This window comes from Jaculus jaculus, unplaced genomic scaffold (genome assembly GCF_020740685.1).
Source record: "Jaculus jaculus isolate mJacJac1 unplaced genomic scaffold, mJacJac1.mat.Y.cur mat_scaffold_34_1_3701052_arrow_ctg1, whole genome shotgun sequence".
Classification (NCBI taxonomy): Eukaryota; Metazoa; Chordata; class Mammalia; order Rodentia; family Dipodidae; genus Jaculus; species Jaculus jaculus.
In genome coordinates, this window is record NW_025423490.1 from 3,174,692 (window position 1) to 3,190,598 (window position 15,907).

Here is a 15,907-nt window from a genome sequence, read left to right on the forward strand (position 1 = left end):
GTTTAAAATTCTTTCACACAAACATTTCTTTTTTTAATATTTTTATTTTATTTTATTTTATTTTATTTATTTATTTATTTGAGAGCAACAGACACAGAGAGAAAGACAGATAGAGGGAGAGAGAGAATGGGCGTGCCAGGGCTTCCAGCCTCTGCAAACGAACTCCAGACACGTGCGCCCCCTTGTGCATCTGGCTAACGTGGGACCTGGGGAACCGAGCCTTGAACCGGGGTCCTTAGGCTTCACAGGCAAGCGCTTAACCACTAAACCATCTCTCCAGCCCCAAACATTTCTTAAATAGCCTTTAAAATCAAGTATGGCCTTTTTTTCTTTCCTGGTAGAATATTATTTTTACTGGAAATAATATTTGATCTTATATCACATAGTAAGATTGACTAAAAATGTCATGCTTGGCTAGGCAAAATACAATCTGAGAATCCATGATTGCAATGAAAGAGTTGAATATATTGTTGTTATTTATCCTTCTTTCTTCATAAATTTATCATTCATTCATGATATCTGTTGCAGTTACCTTCTCCTTTATTGGACAAAGTAACCAACCAAAACAGATTGGAGGAAGAAATAATTTATTTTGGTTTACAGAGTTGATGTGAGGCTCCATGATGGCAGAGAAACATTATAGTATGACAGTGTGCTGAACAATGGAAAGCTGCCTATAAACCTGCCCCAGTAACAAACTTGCCCAGCAAATCAGCAATTCTCAAATGGTCACCAGCTAGACATCTAGCATTCAGAATACATGGGTTTATGGGTAACACCTAACTACAACTACAGCCACCATAACACACCATACTAGTAATTACCTACTTCATTACAAAAGGGTGAGAACTGTACAAAGACATAGAAAATAAACAGAGGACTTCCAGGTGAGATGGTGGCATGGGAGCAATACCAAACCAACCTAGGGAGGAAAATAAGCAGTACTACAGCAAAATACACTCTTGTACCAAAAGTGAAGGTATATAAATTATTAAAAAAAAAAAGGCTGGGCGTGATGGCGCATGCCTTTAATCCCAGCACTTGGTAGACAGAGGTAGGAGGATTGCCATGAGTTCAAAGCCACCCTGGGACTACATAGTGAATTCCAGGTCAGCCTGAACTAGAGCAAGACCCTACCTCAGGAAAAAAAAAAAAAAAAACTAGCAGAGAAGCAGTAAAGACCAAGATCTTCCAGAAAGGAGGAACCCAGCCGGAGTCCTAGTGAGGCACCAGTGCCTCAGTCTGCACACCCACCCAGCCAATGCTGAGCTACATGAGCACAAACCTGGTGAGGGGATTTTCCTCTCATATCAGCCTCCTCACAAAGTCAAGAAACCTGAAGGGAAAGACAGCAGGGACCAGCTGAGCAGCTGCTAAAGGAGAACATACATGGGACCAGCTGAGCAGCTCCAGTACAACTCCAGGAATCCTGCACTCTCCCATCCCCCAATTGTCAGAACTGCAGTGAACCACTGAAGAACTCATTAAGCCCCCAGCACAGTGCATCCAGCATAGCAGATCAGAACACAAGATCCACAATGCAACACAGAGGGATCGAGGTGGGCACTCAGCATTGGTGAGATTGGCAGCCATCCCAGATGATATTGGGGCCTACTGACAAAAGAGCAGACACTGAAAGTGCTAATCTCTCTCTCCATGTCACAGCAGGTTGTGGGTTACATATTAGTTAGTTTTACCATTCTCAAGTTAGCTGTCTTTTGCGGTTGATTAATGTTGCTGTTGATGCTTCTTAATTTATTGGGCCTTGGGCTTTTTCTTCTGTCATTACTGGGGTCAGGGTCTTAATCAAACCCAGGCTGGCCAGAAAACCATTTCAGGACAGAAATTTTCACCTCCCAGTTGACAGGATTAAGGGCGTGGAGCAACACACACCCTTAGGAACTTTGGCGTCATTAGATAATTTGTTTGGTTTTATCCCCACTGTTGCATAAGTATCCCATGCTGGCTTTGATTGTGTATATTGCTCGTGCCATTTATTGCCTCCAGGAAATTCATGTCTCAACAAAATATAGACACTGTCTTAGGGTGAAAGGATGGAAAACAGTTTTTCAAACAAATGGGCCTAGGAAAGAAGCAGGGGTTGCTATCCTAATATCAGACAGGATAGACTTCAAACCAACATTAGTGAGGAAAGACAAATAAGGTGACTTTATACTGATTAAAGGAACACTCCAACAGGAAGTCATTACAATCCTAAACATATATGCACCTAACATGGGGGCTCCCAATTTCATCAAACAGTATTTGACTTAAGGTCACAGATAACACCAAACACAATTCTACTGGGTGACTTCAGTACCCCACTCTCATCAATTTACAGGTCATCCTAGCAAAAAGAAAAACACAGAGACATCTGCATTAAATGATGTCATAGAACAAATGGACCTAACAGATATCTACAGAACATTCCATCCAAATGCTTCAGAATATACATTTTTATCAGCAGGACATTCTCTAAAATAGACCATACATTAGGACACAAAATAAATCCTAATGAATACATAAAAACTGAAATAATCCCTTGTTATCAATCTGACCACAGTGAGATTAAACTATAAATCAACAACAAGAAAACCTACAGAGTATACAGAAATTCATGGAGACTAAACAGTAGACTATTAAATGATGAATGGGTCATTGAAGAAATAAAAAAGGAAATCAATAAATTCATAGAATCAAATGATGATGAGAATACAACATACCCAAACCTTTGGGACACAATGAAGGCAGTCCTAAGAGGGAAATACATAGTTCTAAGCACCTATATTAAGAAATTAGAGAGTTCCCAAGTAAACAATTTAATTCTTCACCTTAAGGCCTTAGAAAAAGAAGAATAAAGGAAAACCAAAAATCAGTAGACAGGAAGAAATAATAAAGATTAGGGTAGAAATTAATGAAACAGAACACCCCCCAAAGAATCAATGAACCAGAGTTGGTTCTTTGAAATGATAAACAAGATTGATAAACCCTTGTCAAATCTTACCAAAAGAGAGAAAAGGCACAAATTAATAAAATTAGGAGATGGAAAAGTAACCATTACAACAGATAACAAAGAAACTCAGAAAATCATAAAGACATACTTTAAGAATATATGCACCTCTAAGTTTGAAAATCCGAAAGAAATGGATGATGTCCTTGATTCATATGACATACCAAAATTAAATCAAGACAAAATAAATCATTTAAATAGACCTATAACAATTACAGAGATCCAAGCAGTTATAAAAAGTTTCACAACTAAAAAGAAGCCCAGACCCAGATAAATTCACTGGTGAATTTTATTCAACCTTCATGGAAGAAATAACACCACTGCTTCTCAAACTTTTCTGTAAAATAGAAAAGGAAGAAATTATACCAAACTCCTGATACCAAATCCAGACAAACACAGAAAGAAAATAAAATTATAGAAAAATCTCTCTCATGAACATAGATGCAAAAATTCTCAACAAAAATATTGACAAACAGAATACAAGAATATATAAGAAAGATTATTTACCCCAGTGAAGGAGTCATTATCTCAGATATGCAGGGATAGTTCAACATATGCAAATTGATTAAAATAATATGCTATGTAAATGGACTGAAGGAAAAAAAAATTACATGATCATCTCAATAGATGCAGAAAAGATACCTGAAAAAATCCAACATTCCTTCATGGTAAAAGCCTTACAAAAACTGGGAATAGAAAGAACATATCTCAACATAATAAAAGCTATTTATGAAAAAGCTACAGCCAACATAATACTAAATAAGGGAAAAGTAGAAGGTTTTCCTCTAAAATTCAAGAAAAAGACAATGGTGTTCACTCTCCCCACTTTTATTTAATGTGGTACTAGAAGTCTTACCTATAGCAATAATCTTTTCCTAAATAAAAGCTTCCATATTTGTCTTAGAGTGTTCTCTGTGTTCTTGGTCACTCCTAAACCTTGCAATACCAAAACCTGACAAAGACTAAGCAAAAGAAGAAAATTGCAGACCATTCTCACTCATGAACAAAGATGGAAAAATTCTCAACAAAATATTGGCAAATAGAATACAAGACTGTATTAGAAAGATCATTCACCCCAACCTAGTACACTTTATCCTAGAGACTCGAGGGTGGTTCAACATATGCTAATTGATAAATGTAATACAATATATAAATGGAATGAAGGACAAAAATCATATGATCATCTTAATAGATGTAGAAAAGGAATTTGACAAAATCCAACATCCCTTCATGACAAAAGTCCTACAGAAACTTGAAATAGAAGGAATATATCTCAACATAATAAAGGCTATTTATGATAAGCCTACAGCCAATGTAATACTAAATTACAAAAACCCTGAAGCTTTTCCACTAAATTCTGGAAGAAGAAAAGGGTGTCCACTGTCCCCACTTTTATTTAATATAGTACTGGAAGTCATAGCTATACCAATAAGGCAAGAGACACTCATAAAGAGGATACAAATTCGAAACGAAGAAATCAAATTATCATTATTGCAGATGATATGATTCTATACCTAAAGGACCCTAAAGACTACCAACAAACTGTTAGAGCTGATAAACATTTTTCATAAATGTACCAGGATGCAAAATAAACACATAAAAATGGAATGTATGACCCCCAATATATTCACCATTTTATTAGTTTGTAGTTTGCATCTCCAGCCATAATGGAAGCAGTATCACTGGGTGGATCATTTTTTTTCTCAATTTTTTAAAACATTTTCCATGATTATAAAATATATCCCATGGTAATACCCTCCCTCCCCTGCTTTTCCCCTCTGAACTTCCATTGTCCATCATATCGCCTCCCCATCTCAATAAGTCTCTCTTTTATTTTGATGTCATGATTTTTCCCTCCTCTTATGATGGTCTTATGTAGATAGTGTCAGGCACTATGAGGTCTTGGATATCAAGGCCATTTTTTGTCTGGAAGGAGCATGTTGTAAGGAGTCCTTTGGCTTTTACATTCTTTCTGCCTCCTCATTAGGCCTTGGAAGGTGTGATTGAGATGTTACTTGGTACTCTAGTCACTTCTTTCCAGCACCATGATACCTTCTGAGTTGTCCTAAGGTCACTGCCATCTGAAAAGAGATTTCTCTACCCAAAGTGAGAGTAGCATTAATATAAGGGTATGAATATTAAGAAAAGTGCTTACTGGGAAGTTTGATAAGCATACTATATACACTTATCCAGACATCAGCAGATGTTACTCCCCTAGGACTCATTACTACCCCTGTTTTAAGTTTTCAGTATCAGGGATGCATTCCCACTGGGCGGATCTTAAGGTGTGGTGGTGGGTTTGAGATTTCAATCTAAAGATATACAAAGTGTGCCTAGCAGGAGTTCCTGAAGTGTGCTGTGCTATGTGACTTGTTTTTTAGGCCGTGCTTCTCTCTCTCTCTCTCTTTCTTTGTGTATGGTCTTGTGAAGGCAGCCCAGCTTCTTCTGCCATTATGGAACTTCCCCTGGATCTGTAAGCTTCAATAAATCCCTTCCTCCATAACTGTGCCTGGTCTGGAAGTTAATCTCAGTGAACCTGAAGCTGTCTGCTACAACCAAGATAAAAAATAAGCACACAGAAATGAGTAGCCTTCCTATATACTAACAACAAATATGCTGAGAATGAAATCAGAAAATCACTTTAGTTCACAGTTGCATCCAAACAAAAAATAACAATAAAGTACTTTGGAAGCAAGGAAATGAAGGATCTCTGCAGTGAGAGCTTTAAAACACTCAAGTGAGAAATTGCAGAAGACACAAGGTAATGGAAAGACATCACATATTCTTTGATTAGAAGAAACAATATTGTGAAAACATCAATCCTACAAAAAGCAATCTATGCATTTAGTGTGATCCCCATCAATATTTCAACGGTATTCTTCTTGGAAACAGAAAAAAATCAATCCTAAAATTTATTTGGACGCAAAAAAGTCCTTGAATATCAAAAACAATTTTGAGCAACAAAAATAAGGCTGGTGGTATCATCATAGCTGATTTAACCTACATTACAGAGGCATAGCAACAAAAACAGTGTGGTGCTGGCACGAAGACGGACATGTAGATAAATGGAACAGAATAGAATAGCCACTTGATATTTGACAAATATGCCAAAAATACTCATAGAGAAAAGACAGTCTCTTCAACAAATGCTGTAGAGGAAACTGGATATCTATACTTAGAAGGATGGGAATTGATCCTTATCTCTTTCCATGCACAATAATCAAGTCAAAATAGATCAAAGACCTTAGTATTAGACCCAAAAGTCTGAAATTGCTAGAGGGAAAAATAGGGATAACCTTTCAACATATTTCTATAGGCAATGACTTTCTGAATATAACACCAGTTGCTCAGGAAACGAAACCACTAATCAACCACTGGGATTTCATGAAATTACAAAGCTTTTGTACAGTAAATGACACCATGAATAGAGCAAAGAGGCAACCTACAGAATGGGAGAAAATCTTTGCCAGCTATACATCTGTCAGAGAATATTCAGGATATACAATGAAGTCAGAAAAACAAAATAATAATAAATCAAACAACCCAATTTTAAAAATAGGCTATGGGAGCTGGAGGGATGTCTTAGTAGTTAAGGTGTTTGCTAGCAAAGCTAAAGGACCCAGGTTCAATTCCCAGGGACCCATCTTAGTCAGATGCACAAAATGGCACATGTGTCTTGAGTTTGTTTGCAGTGGCTGGGGACCCTGGTATGCCCATTCTCTCTTTCTCTCTCTCTTTCTCTCTCTCTTTCTCTCTGTCAAATAAATAAATAAAATTAACATATTGGAACTGAATGGAGAGTTCTCAAAAGAAGAAACACAGCTGGGCATTGTGGTGCATGCCTTCAATCCCAGCACTCAGGAGGCAGAGATAGGAAGATCACCATGTGTTCAAGGCCACCCTGAGACTACATAGTAAACTCCAGGTCAGCTTGAACTATAGTGAAACTCTACCTCAAAAACAAACAAACAAACAAACAAAACCAAAAACAGATGCTATGAGTATAGTGAGATTGAATATCAGTGGAGGTTTGATTTGCGTTTTCATAATGGCTAAGCATATTGTGTCTATATTCCCCAACATTTAGTGCAGCAGAGGGGTTTGCTGTGTGTACCTTATTTTCATAGTGGGATTATCTATCAGTTGTGGCTTTTTAAAATGCTTTTTTTTTTTTTGAGGTAGGGTCTCACTTTAGCCCTGGCTGACCTGAAATTCACTATGTTGTTTCAGGGTGGTTTTGAACTTTCAGCAATTCTCCTATCTCTGCCTTCCAAGTGCTGGGATTAAAGGCATGTGCCATCCAGTTATGTTTATCCTTTGAGTACTATTGGAATTTATGCCTGGTGTCTTGAGCATGTAGTTTAAGGTTTAGCTACAGTGCTATACCCAACTCACCTAGTAGGTATAGACTACATCTCTACCCTACAACATAATTCCATTTCAATGTTGAAAATATTCAATTCAATTCCTTTGGGATAAGGTTAAACAATCCAACCAAAGGCCTAATTCCATTTGCTCAAGTCCTGATACAGAAACATAAGAAAACATGAAAATTGAAGGCTGCTTGATTAGAGGTGAAGTCTTACTGTGTGCTCAGTTATCATTAAACTCATTGCTCAAATAATCTTCTGTCTAAGTCTACAGAGAATATGAGAAAAAGGCATGTGTCATCATAGCCTGGATCAGTATATTTTTAAATATTTTATTTATTGATTGATTTGAGGAGGGGGGGATTGGTACCAGAGCCTCTAGCCACTGCCAATGAACTCTAGACACACAAGCCACCTAGTGCATCTGTCTTAAGAAGGTGCTGGGGAATCAATATTTGTTCCTTAGGCTTTTCAGGAAAACACCTTAACTGCTAAGCCATCTTTCCAGCTCAAGTTTCAATATTTTTACTTATTTATTTGAGAGAGAGAAAGAGGCAGATATACAGAGAGAAAATGAGTATGTCAGGGCTTTCAGCCATGACAAATGAACTTCAGATACATGTGCCACATTGTGCATCAGGTTTTTGTGGGTCCTGAGGGATTGAACTTGGGTCCTTTGGATTTGCAGGCAAGTGCCTTAACCTATGAGCCATCTTTACAGCCCAAGATTCAGTATTTTTAATGTGATAATACATTTTAGAAGATTTTAATTTGCAAATTGTTTTTTTTTTGTCTTAATTTGGTTACATGGTGACATTGGGGTGGTGGAAATGCAAATAATGCTTTCCTTTACAGGGTCTTATTAAAACATTCCTTCTACCAGAATAAATCCAAATTGCCGAGGAACATCTAACAACCTGCAAACAAAACTACTTTGAGATTTCATCTCACTCCTGTCACAATGGCTACCATCAAGAAATCAAATGCTAATAAATGATAGTGAGGGTGTGAGGAAAAATGAACCCTTCTCCATTGTTGGTGGAAATGTCAACTGATACAGCTATCATGGAAATCAGTGTGGAGGGTTCTAAGACAGCTCAAAATAGAGTAACCATATGACTACTTGACATACCCCACAGGCTTTACCCATTACTATAGAGATACCTGTTCATCCATGTTTATTGCTATTCTATTTACAATAGCTAGGAAATGGAACTAGGTTATATGGCTTCAGTTGATGAACAGATAATGAAGGTGTGGTACATTTATAGAAAGGAGTTTTATACAGCTGGAAAAAAATTACAAAATCTGTAGAGAGATGGTGGAACTAGAAACGAGTATAAGTCATGTAACCCAGGATAAGAAAGACACACACCAAACATTCTCTCTCACATGTTGGTCCTAGCTTCCAATATTTAGATTTGTATGTGACAAGGAGTAAAAGTAGTAGAGGCCAGGAAGACTGAAAGTGGCTATGATATAGGGAGGTCATGAGAGAGCTTGTAATGAGAATTTTGTAGATTTTTAAGATGAATACTGGAGGTGAAGTGGTCTAAGAGAAGGAAGGAAGGAAATTCAAAAAACTTGGAAAGAAAGATGGAAACTGAGTGGGAGATAAAGGACTGCTGGGTTAGAAAATGGAATAGAAAATTCTGAACCAAGAAGTGGATAAAAGAGTGAAAAGCAAAAGGAACAGAAAACAAAGAGGGCCTGAGAGAAACACACACACACACACACACACACACACACACACACACACACACACACAAAGAGAGAGAAAGAGAGAGAGAAAGAGGGAGATATGTGTACAGCAGAGAATGGAGAAGAGAAATAGACTTGCACCTAGGCTTAGTATTAACCAAAGAGTCTCTCTGTCTCTCATTGTTAAAATATACATTAAAACATCTTAGATAAACTCTTTCTATATTTCGCACTCTCAGAAAAATCTTTTTTTCAGCTTTAGCCCAGGCTGACTAGGACTTGACTATGTAGTCCCAGGGTGGCCTCAAAATCTTGGTGATTCTCTTACCTCTGCCTTCCGAGTTCTGGGAATAAAGGAGTGGGCCACCACATCTGGCTAGGAAAATCTTTGCTTTCAGGACAAGGATCTGGTTTTATCTGTGTTGAGATTTAAACTATCCAGGGAGTACATGTCAGTCCTTAACTCTGAAGATATTAAGAAAGAACAAGTGGAACTGTTGGAAGTAGCTTTCCAGTATATCACCACTGTGTAGTGGTAGCCTGGGCTTCCCTTGCTCAGATTTGTAGCTCAACCATCCTTCATGTCCACTCCTTCTGCACAGCAGCTGCTCAGAATCAGAAGTGGGCTGACAGGGTCACTGGTATAGCACAGCACCTGCACTTTGTAGGGTACAGTGAAATCCACTCTCTGCTTAGGAAACAAGGTTCTGAGGAAGGGCTTCTTGCAAGGAGCACCCATCACACCAAAAACCCCTCTCACAGCCTCAACAGGTGCATAAGTGAAGTGGGAGGAAGGAAGGGAGATGGATTGGAGAACACCTAGAGGACCAGTGTGACTTGCAGGGGCCTATTGCCTCCCTGTGAATTTAAGAGGCACATGTCACTGCCCAGGCATATATATATACATGACACACGCATACATACAGCGAGACAGAGAGAGAGAGAGGATGGGCATGCTAGGGCCTCTAGCCACCAGAAAAATCTCCAAATACATGTGCCACTTTGTGTGTCTAGTATTTTGTGTGTACTGGGGAAATCAAACTTGGGTCCTTAGGCTTTTCAGGCAAGTGCTTTAACTGATAAGCCATCTCTCCATCCCCTGGAGCATTTTGTACAGGTTAATTTTAGATGGAGGGCAAGAGGTGTGCAAAACTGCACAGTCTTGATCATGCTGTAGTTCCACTCATAACTAGCTTGTCTCTCTTGCAAATTGCCAACCCAGGAATATTTTTCCAAGAGACAAGCTCCATCTCTAGCAGGCACCTGGACCCTATCCTTCTCCTTCTTCAGCATGAAACTCTAGGAAATTCCACTTCCATGGAGTCACTTGTCTGATGCTGGAAAGGAAAGCGACATGAGTTTCTCTTTAGTATATATTCACTCCTGCAAGGACAGATATGGCTGATGCTGCCATTTCCATGTTTCCTATGCCTTCAGTGAAAGACTCTGGAGGCCAGACTTCATGTTTGTCTTTTACTTTATTTTCATCTACATGTTAGCAATTATTATGTTTTAAGATGTATGTTTGGTAAAATGGTTATTATAGTGGAATAAATTAGCATAGCTATTGCTTAACATATCATCCCTTTCCCTCGCGAAAGGCCATCTATTTCTGCTCATTAAGGAGAGATCCAGGATGCAATGCACACTGTTCCCTGTCACCTGGTAGTGGACTAAGGTGCCTCAGCTATCAGACTACAATTTTGTGCTTTCGTATCCTTTGACCAGTTGGCTCTGTCTCCTGAGTGCTTTGACTAGAGGTCTTGGCATCACAACTAATTTGACCCATCAGTTCCCTGGCTCTTTCTTCTGAGTGCTGTGTCTCTAGGCCTGTGCATAACATCTGGTTCATACCCATGATCTCCTTTGATCTGTTTATGAGTGCAGTCATTCCAGGCCTGAGAGTCACACCTGGTTCTAACCTATAATCCTTCTGCCTATATCTCTTGAATGGTGTGACTCCAGGCCTGTACATCACACTTGATTCTGTCCTGTGATCCTCCTGCCTCTATCTTCTGCGTGCTTTGACTACAGGTCTGATCACCACATGTGATTCAAACCTGCCATTTCCCTAGCTCCTTCATCTGAGTGCAGTGACTGCAGACCTGGGCATCACCTTGTTCAAACCTGCGATCCCTCTGCCTGTATCTCCTGAGTAATATGACTCTCAGCCTGGAAAACATACCTAATTCAAACCTCTGAACTCTGTCTTTGTGTCCTGGATGCTGTGACTCCAGGCCAGGATATCATACCTGATTGGAACTTGTGATCTGTCTGCCTCTATCTTCTGAGTGCTATGACTCCAGGCAAGGACATCAGACCTGACTCAAACCCATGATCACTCTATCTCTGTCTCCTGAGTGCTATGACACCTGGCCTGGAAATCTCACCTGATTCTAACCCATGAGCTATCTGTCTTTTTCTCCGGAGTGACGTGACTTCAGGTGTGGACATCACACCTTAATCTACCCTTCAATTCCTCTGCCTTAGTCTCCTGGGTGCTGTGATTTCAGGCCTGGGCATCACACCTGATTCAAACCCATGATCTTCCTGCGTCTGTCTCCTCAGTACTGTGATTTCAGGCCTGGAAATCACATCTGATTCAAACCTGTGATCCCTCTGTATCTGCCTCCTGTGTGTTCTGACTCCAGGCCTGCACATCACACCTAGTTTAAACCCATGACCTCACTCTCCTTGTCTCCTGACTGCTGTGACTCCAGGCTTAGACATCATAGCTGATTCTCCCTGGCTCTGTCTCCTGAGTGCTTTGACTAAAGCTCTGGGCATCATGGGGACCTGTGCATGTGTGCCTGTGTGAACATGTGCATACAAGTACGTGGTGTCCATGTTGGTCTGTGGGTGTCAGATTATACGAGCCCTGGGCTTGTATCATTCAGGTATGTAGTTATATACAGCTGATAACATGCTGGGAGGTAGAAGCTAGTATGATCCCCAGGGAGTAGGTGAAAACCTGAAACATCTGTGAGAGGGACAAGGACTAGTCTGGGGCGGCACTTCTGACAGGAAGGCCGGTGTGGATCAGGACCAGCTCTGACTCTTTGAAGCTGAGGAGCTGCATGAAGCCACACTTCCCAGGCCGTGGGGCACAGTGGAGTGTGTTGCTATAACTGTATCCAGTTGTTCATGGACCAAATGAAGAGAAGCCCTATGATGCAATGGAAGGTCTCATCTGAGGAAGCGATTAAGTTAAGAGGGGCCCAAGAAGTGACCTTATTTCCTTAACAATAACCAACAGAACGTGGAACCCTGGTGACCAGCCAACCACAGTCCAGAGGCACCCTCAACTGACTCACTTGTCTGAGGCCACTGGACAGAGTACAATGTTCTCTTGCTGTTTCTAGTTCTGCAGGCTCAGGCCTCAGGAATTCCATCTATAGAGGCCTGTGCCACTTCTGGAGAAGCTGGGTGTGCCGTGCCCCTTGTGTCAGGCTACCTTCCCACAGGGACACAGACGATACTGGATAGCCTACAGCAGTTATGCCCAGGGCTACCTTCCCACAGGGACACAGACGATACTGGATAGCCTACAGCAGTTATACTCAGGACTACCTTCCCACAGGGACACAGACGATACTGGATAGCCTACAGCAGTTATACCCAGGCCACGATGCCCCTGGAACACCCCAATTCCTATTCCTCTGTGTGTGTGTGTGTGTGTGTGTGTGTGTGTGTGTGTGTGTGTGTTTTACATGGAGGAACAATCTTCCAGCACACCTCCTACTTCGGTGTATGACCAAAAGTAATTTAGCAGTCTGTTAATGCTTCCACATTTGAATCATCCTTCTCTGTTCCTCTTCAGGCTGATTGGAAATAGTTAGAGTTTGTTGTGGATTACTTTCCAACCACAGTGGAGAGGAAAGAATATCCTTTTTTCCACTTCTTGGTCTTCCACAAAAAGTTTGCCACCATCTGGGAGGTGCTAGGCCTGGTAATGGACATGAGCCCATATTGAAGCCAAAGGGAGCTCACCCCTTTTGCTTCAGTCTTGGGAGTTCTTGGCTATCTCTGAAACTTCTCTCTTAGGTTGTGGTCAGGTCTAAATGAGTTTGCAGCCTGACATTGTGGGGTGTGGGTCTGAAAGGTCTTGGGGACTCTAGTGGGTGACATTCATTTACCCTGCCGTAAAGAAGCACTCTTCAAGCACCAATCTTTCTTAACCTTGGGAGAAAGCCCCACTTTAGTTTGTAAAGAAGAATCTAGATGACATTTAGCATAAATTGCACATGATTGACAACTCCATCGAGGGCATACCAAAAAGCTCTGTGCCCATGGAGATATCTAGGAAATGCCACATAGGCCCCTGTGACTACAGAAAGTTTTCCAGGCATTTAGCAGGTAACTCACTGAACAGCCAACACAAAAAATTCTCAGCCCCTCTAGCTGGACTACTATGCACATCCCAAAGTCAGCAAGGCCCACCAGAATCCCTAGCTGTTGGGGGACAAAGAAGCTAAGGACTGATACCCTCCTGACTTCGTCTAGGTACCAATCCTTCCAGCCTGATTGTGAGAAGGACCAGAAAGCCAGGAGGTGAGTGGGCTTTGGGTGAAGAGGGAGGTCAACTACCCTCTGCAGTGTGGATATTTGGGGAGGCATTTCTGGAGGGCTGAACAATGGCCTTCACCTTCTGATGATTTCCACTAGAGGACTGGCACTTGAGCTCCCCCTGCAGGTGGGAAAACGTGTGTGGGTGGAGTCCCTAGTGCCTGGGAGCATAGGGAAAATGGCAGGTAAAAGCAGAACCCTGTAAACATACATGCCTACCACAGCCCATCCCAGGATGATTTGCTCAGCACTGTCCTCCACCAGGGCCTGGACAGAGGTTTCTGGATCCCCTGTAGATATGGGTCCCATGCCTCTGGTCACCATGCCCAGCTACACATGTGTTGGAGAGCCTCTCTGTGCAGGACCCTGCACAGTTTTGGGCAAGGAGAGGCCAGGTTTCTGACTCCACTCTTGTCTAACCAAGTGAATCATGTACTTAAACATGACCACTATGTCCAACTGCATTTTCTACAGATGGCAGTGAGAAGCCTTCTGTTCCAAACCCTCTTCCTGGTACAAGCTTGGCACTTCCTCGTCAAAGCTTGGGGTCTAATTATTTACCCGGAAATCTGGGCAGGCTTTTATGATCACTTGGGACAGTATGTCTGGTGGAAGAGAGACAGACTACACAGTTTTGTAGGCCCAGTGATAAAAGATGATATAGCCTTTTCCCTGTTGTGGAACCCTGGTGCAAGGAGATCTGAGCTGCAGTGAAATAAATCTGTCCACCTGGAGGGCACAGTGAAGAGGCCATGTCACACACAGAAGCCATGTGCAAGTGAATAGTCCCAGGGCAGGCACATGAGTAAAGAAGATTCCAGTTAGGTAATCCCAGCCCCAGCTATTGAAGCAGCCCAACCCTCCACCCTCTCCACCTAGGATCTTAGTCATCAGGGAGCAGAAGCAAGCTGAGTGTCTAGTCACTATTCCTTGAAGCAAAATCTACAGACATGACAAAACAGATGTCTTTTTAAGCCTTTAAATTTGAGGCTCATTTATTTCACAGTCATTGTGATGAGGACAGAAATTGGTTCCCATAGATGGATCCATGTTGGCCTTTGCCTGAGACACCAGTGCTCACTGGTCCTTATTCTCGACATGTTTGTAATTTCCTTTTACAAAAATAGTATTACTATAAAGTAGAATCTAAGATTTGAAACAAAAGGTACCTATAATCCCATTGCCCAAACCAGGGTTTCTTAAACTTTTTCTATTCATAACCCCTTTTTCACCTTTAAATTTTTATTCAACCCTAGCTTTGCAGGTATATAAAAAGGTAAAGAAATCAATCAACAACTTACTGATAATAAAACATAAATAAATTTATGTTAAAATAACTAATGATGTACATATATTTTTATCACTTATCAATAGTGAAAGCAAATTTTCTTACTAATAAAATTACTGTATTTATTTCTACATAAAGAATTAAATCTTGGCTGACTGTTTGATACTGCAGGATAAATAGCCTTGTTAACATTTTTTCAGAGATGATTGATATTTTGATATTATAATCATCAATGCTAAAACACTCTTCACATAAACACAAAGCACAAAATGGCTGATGTATGTTTGGGACCATTTCAGAAATTGCCAGAAATTCTTTCTTAATTCCAAGCCAAAATCCATTTAACTACATTTTTTTTTAATGAAACTAGGATCAATAACTCAAATACCAGTTTTAAAAATTAAGCATCCTAGCCCAATGCAATCCAAAGTCATGCTATCAATACCTAGACACTAAATAATGATGGTAGGAAAGTATTAAGAGTCTTTGTTTTCTGTAATTAAACTATTATGTTTCTAACAGGCAGAACATTTTGTGTGCATAGTAAAAGCAATACAAATCATGAGACAAGATAGTCTTGACTATGAGCTGAGGAGTGTCAGGCATCATTCGTCAGTGTTATATGGCATGATGGCATTCACATGTGGTATGTTCTGAATCAAAGCTTCAGCAAAGTCACTCAGTGCAACCTGGGTGAGCACTGCCAGAAACTCACGGGATTGACTGATTATATGTTTAATTTTGAATTAAATTGTGGTCATTGCATGTTCAGAAACCTCTTACATGACCAATTTTTCACAACTTCCACATTTAGTTATGTGGCCCTAAAGAAACTGGCATTTAAACAAATATTTTTCCTTTATATATTGGCATATAGTAATTGTACATAGTAATTGATATCATAGAGACATTTTCATACAAGTTTATAATGTAATTTGATCTTACTTATTCTAACTTTTCTGTAGATCCACA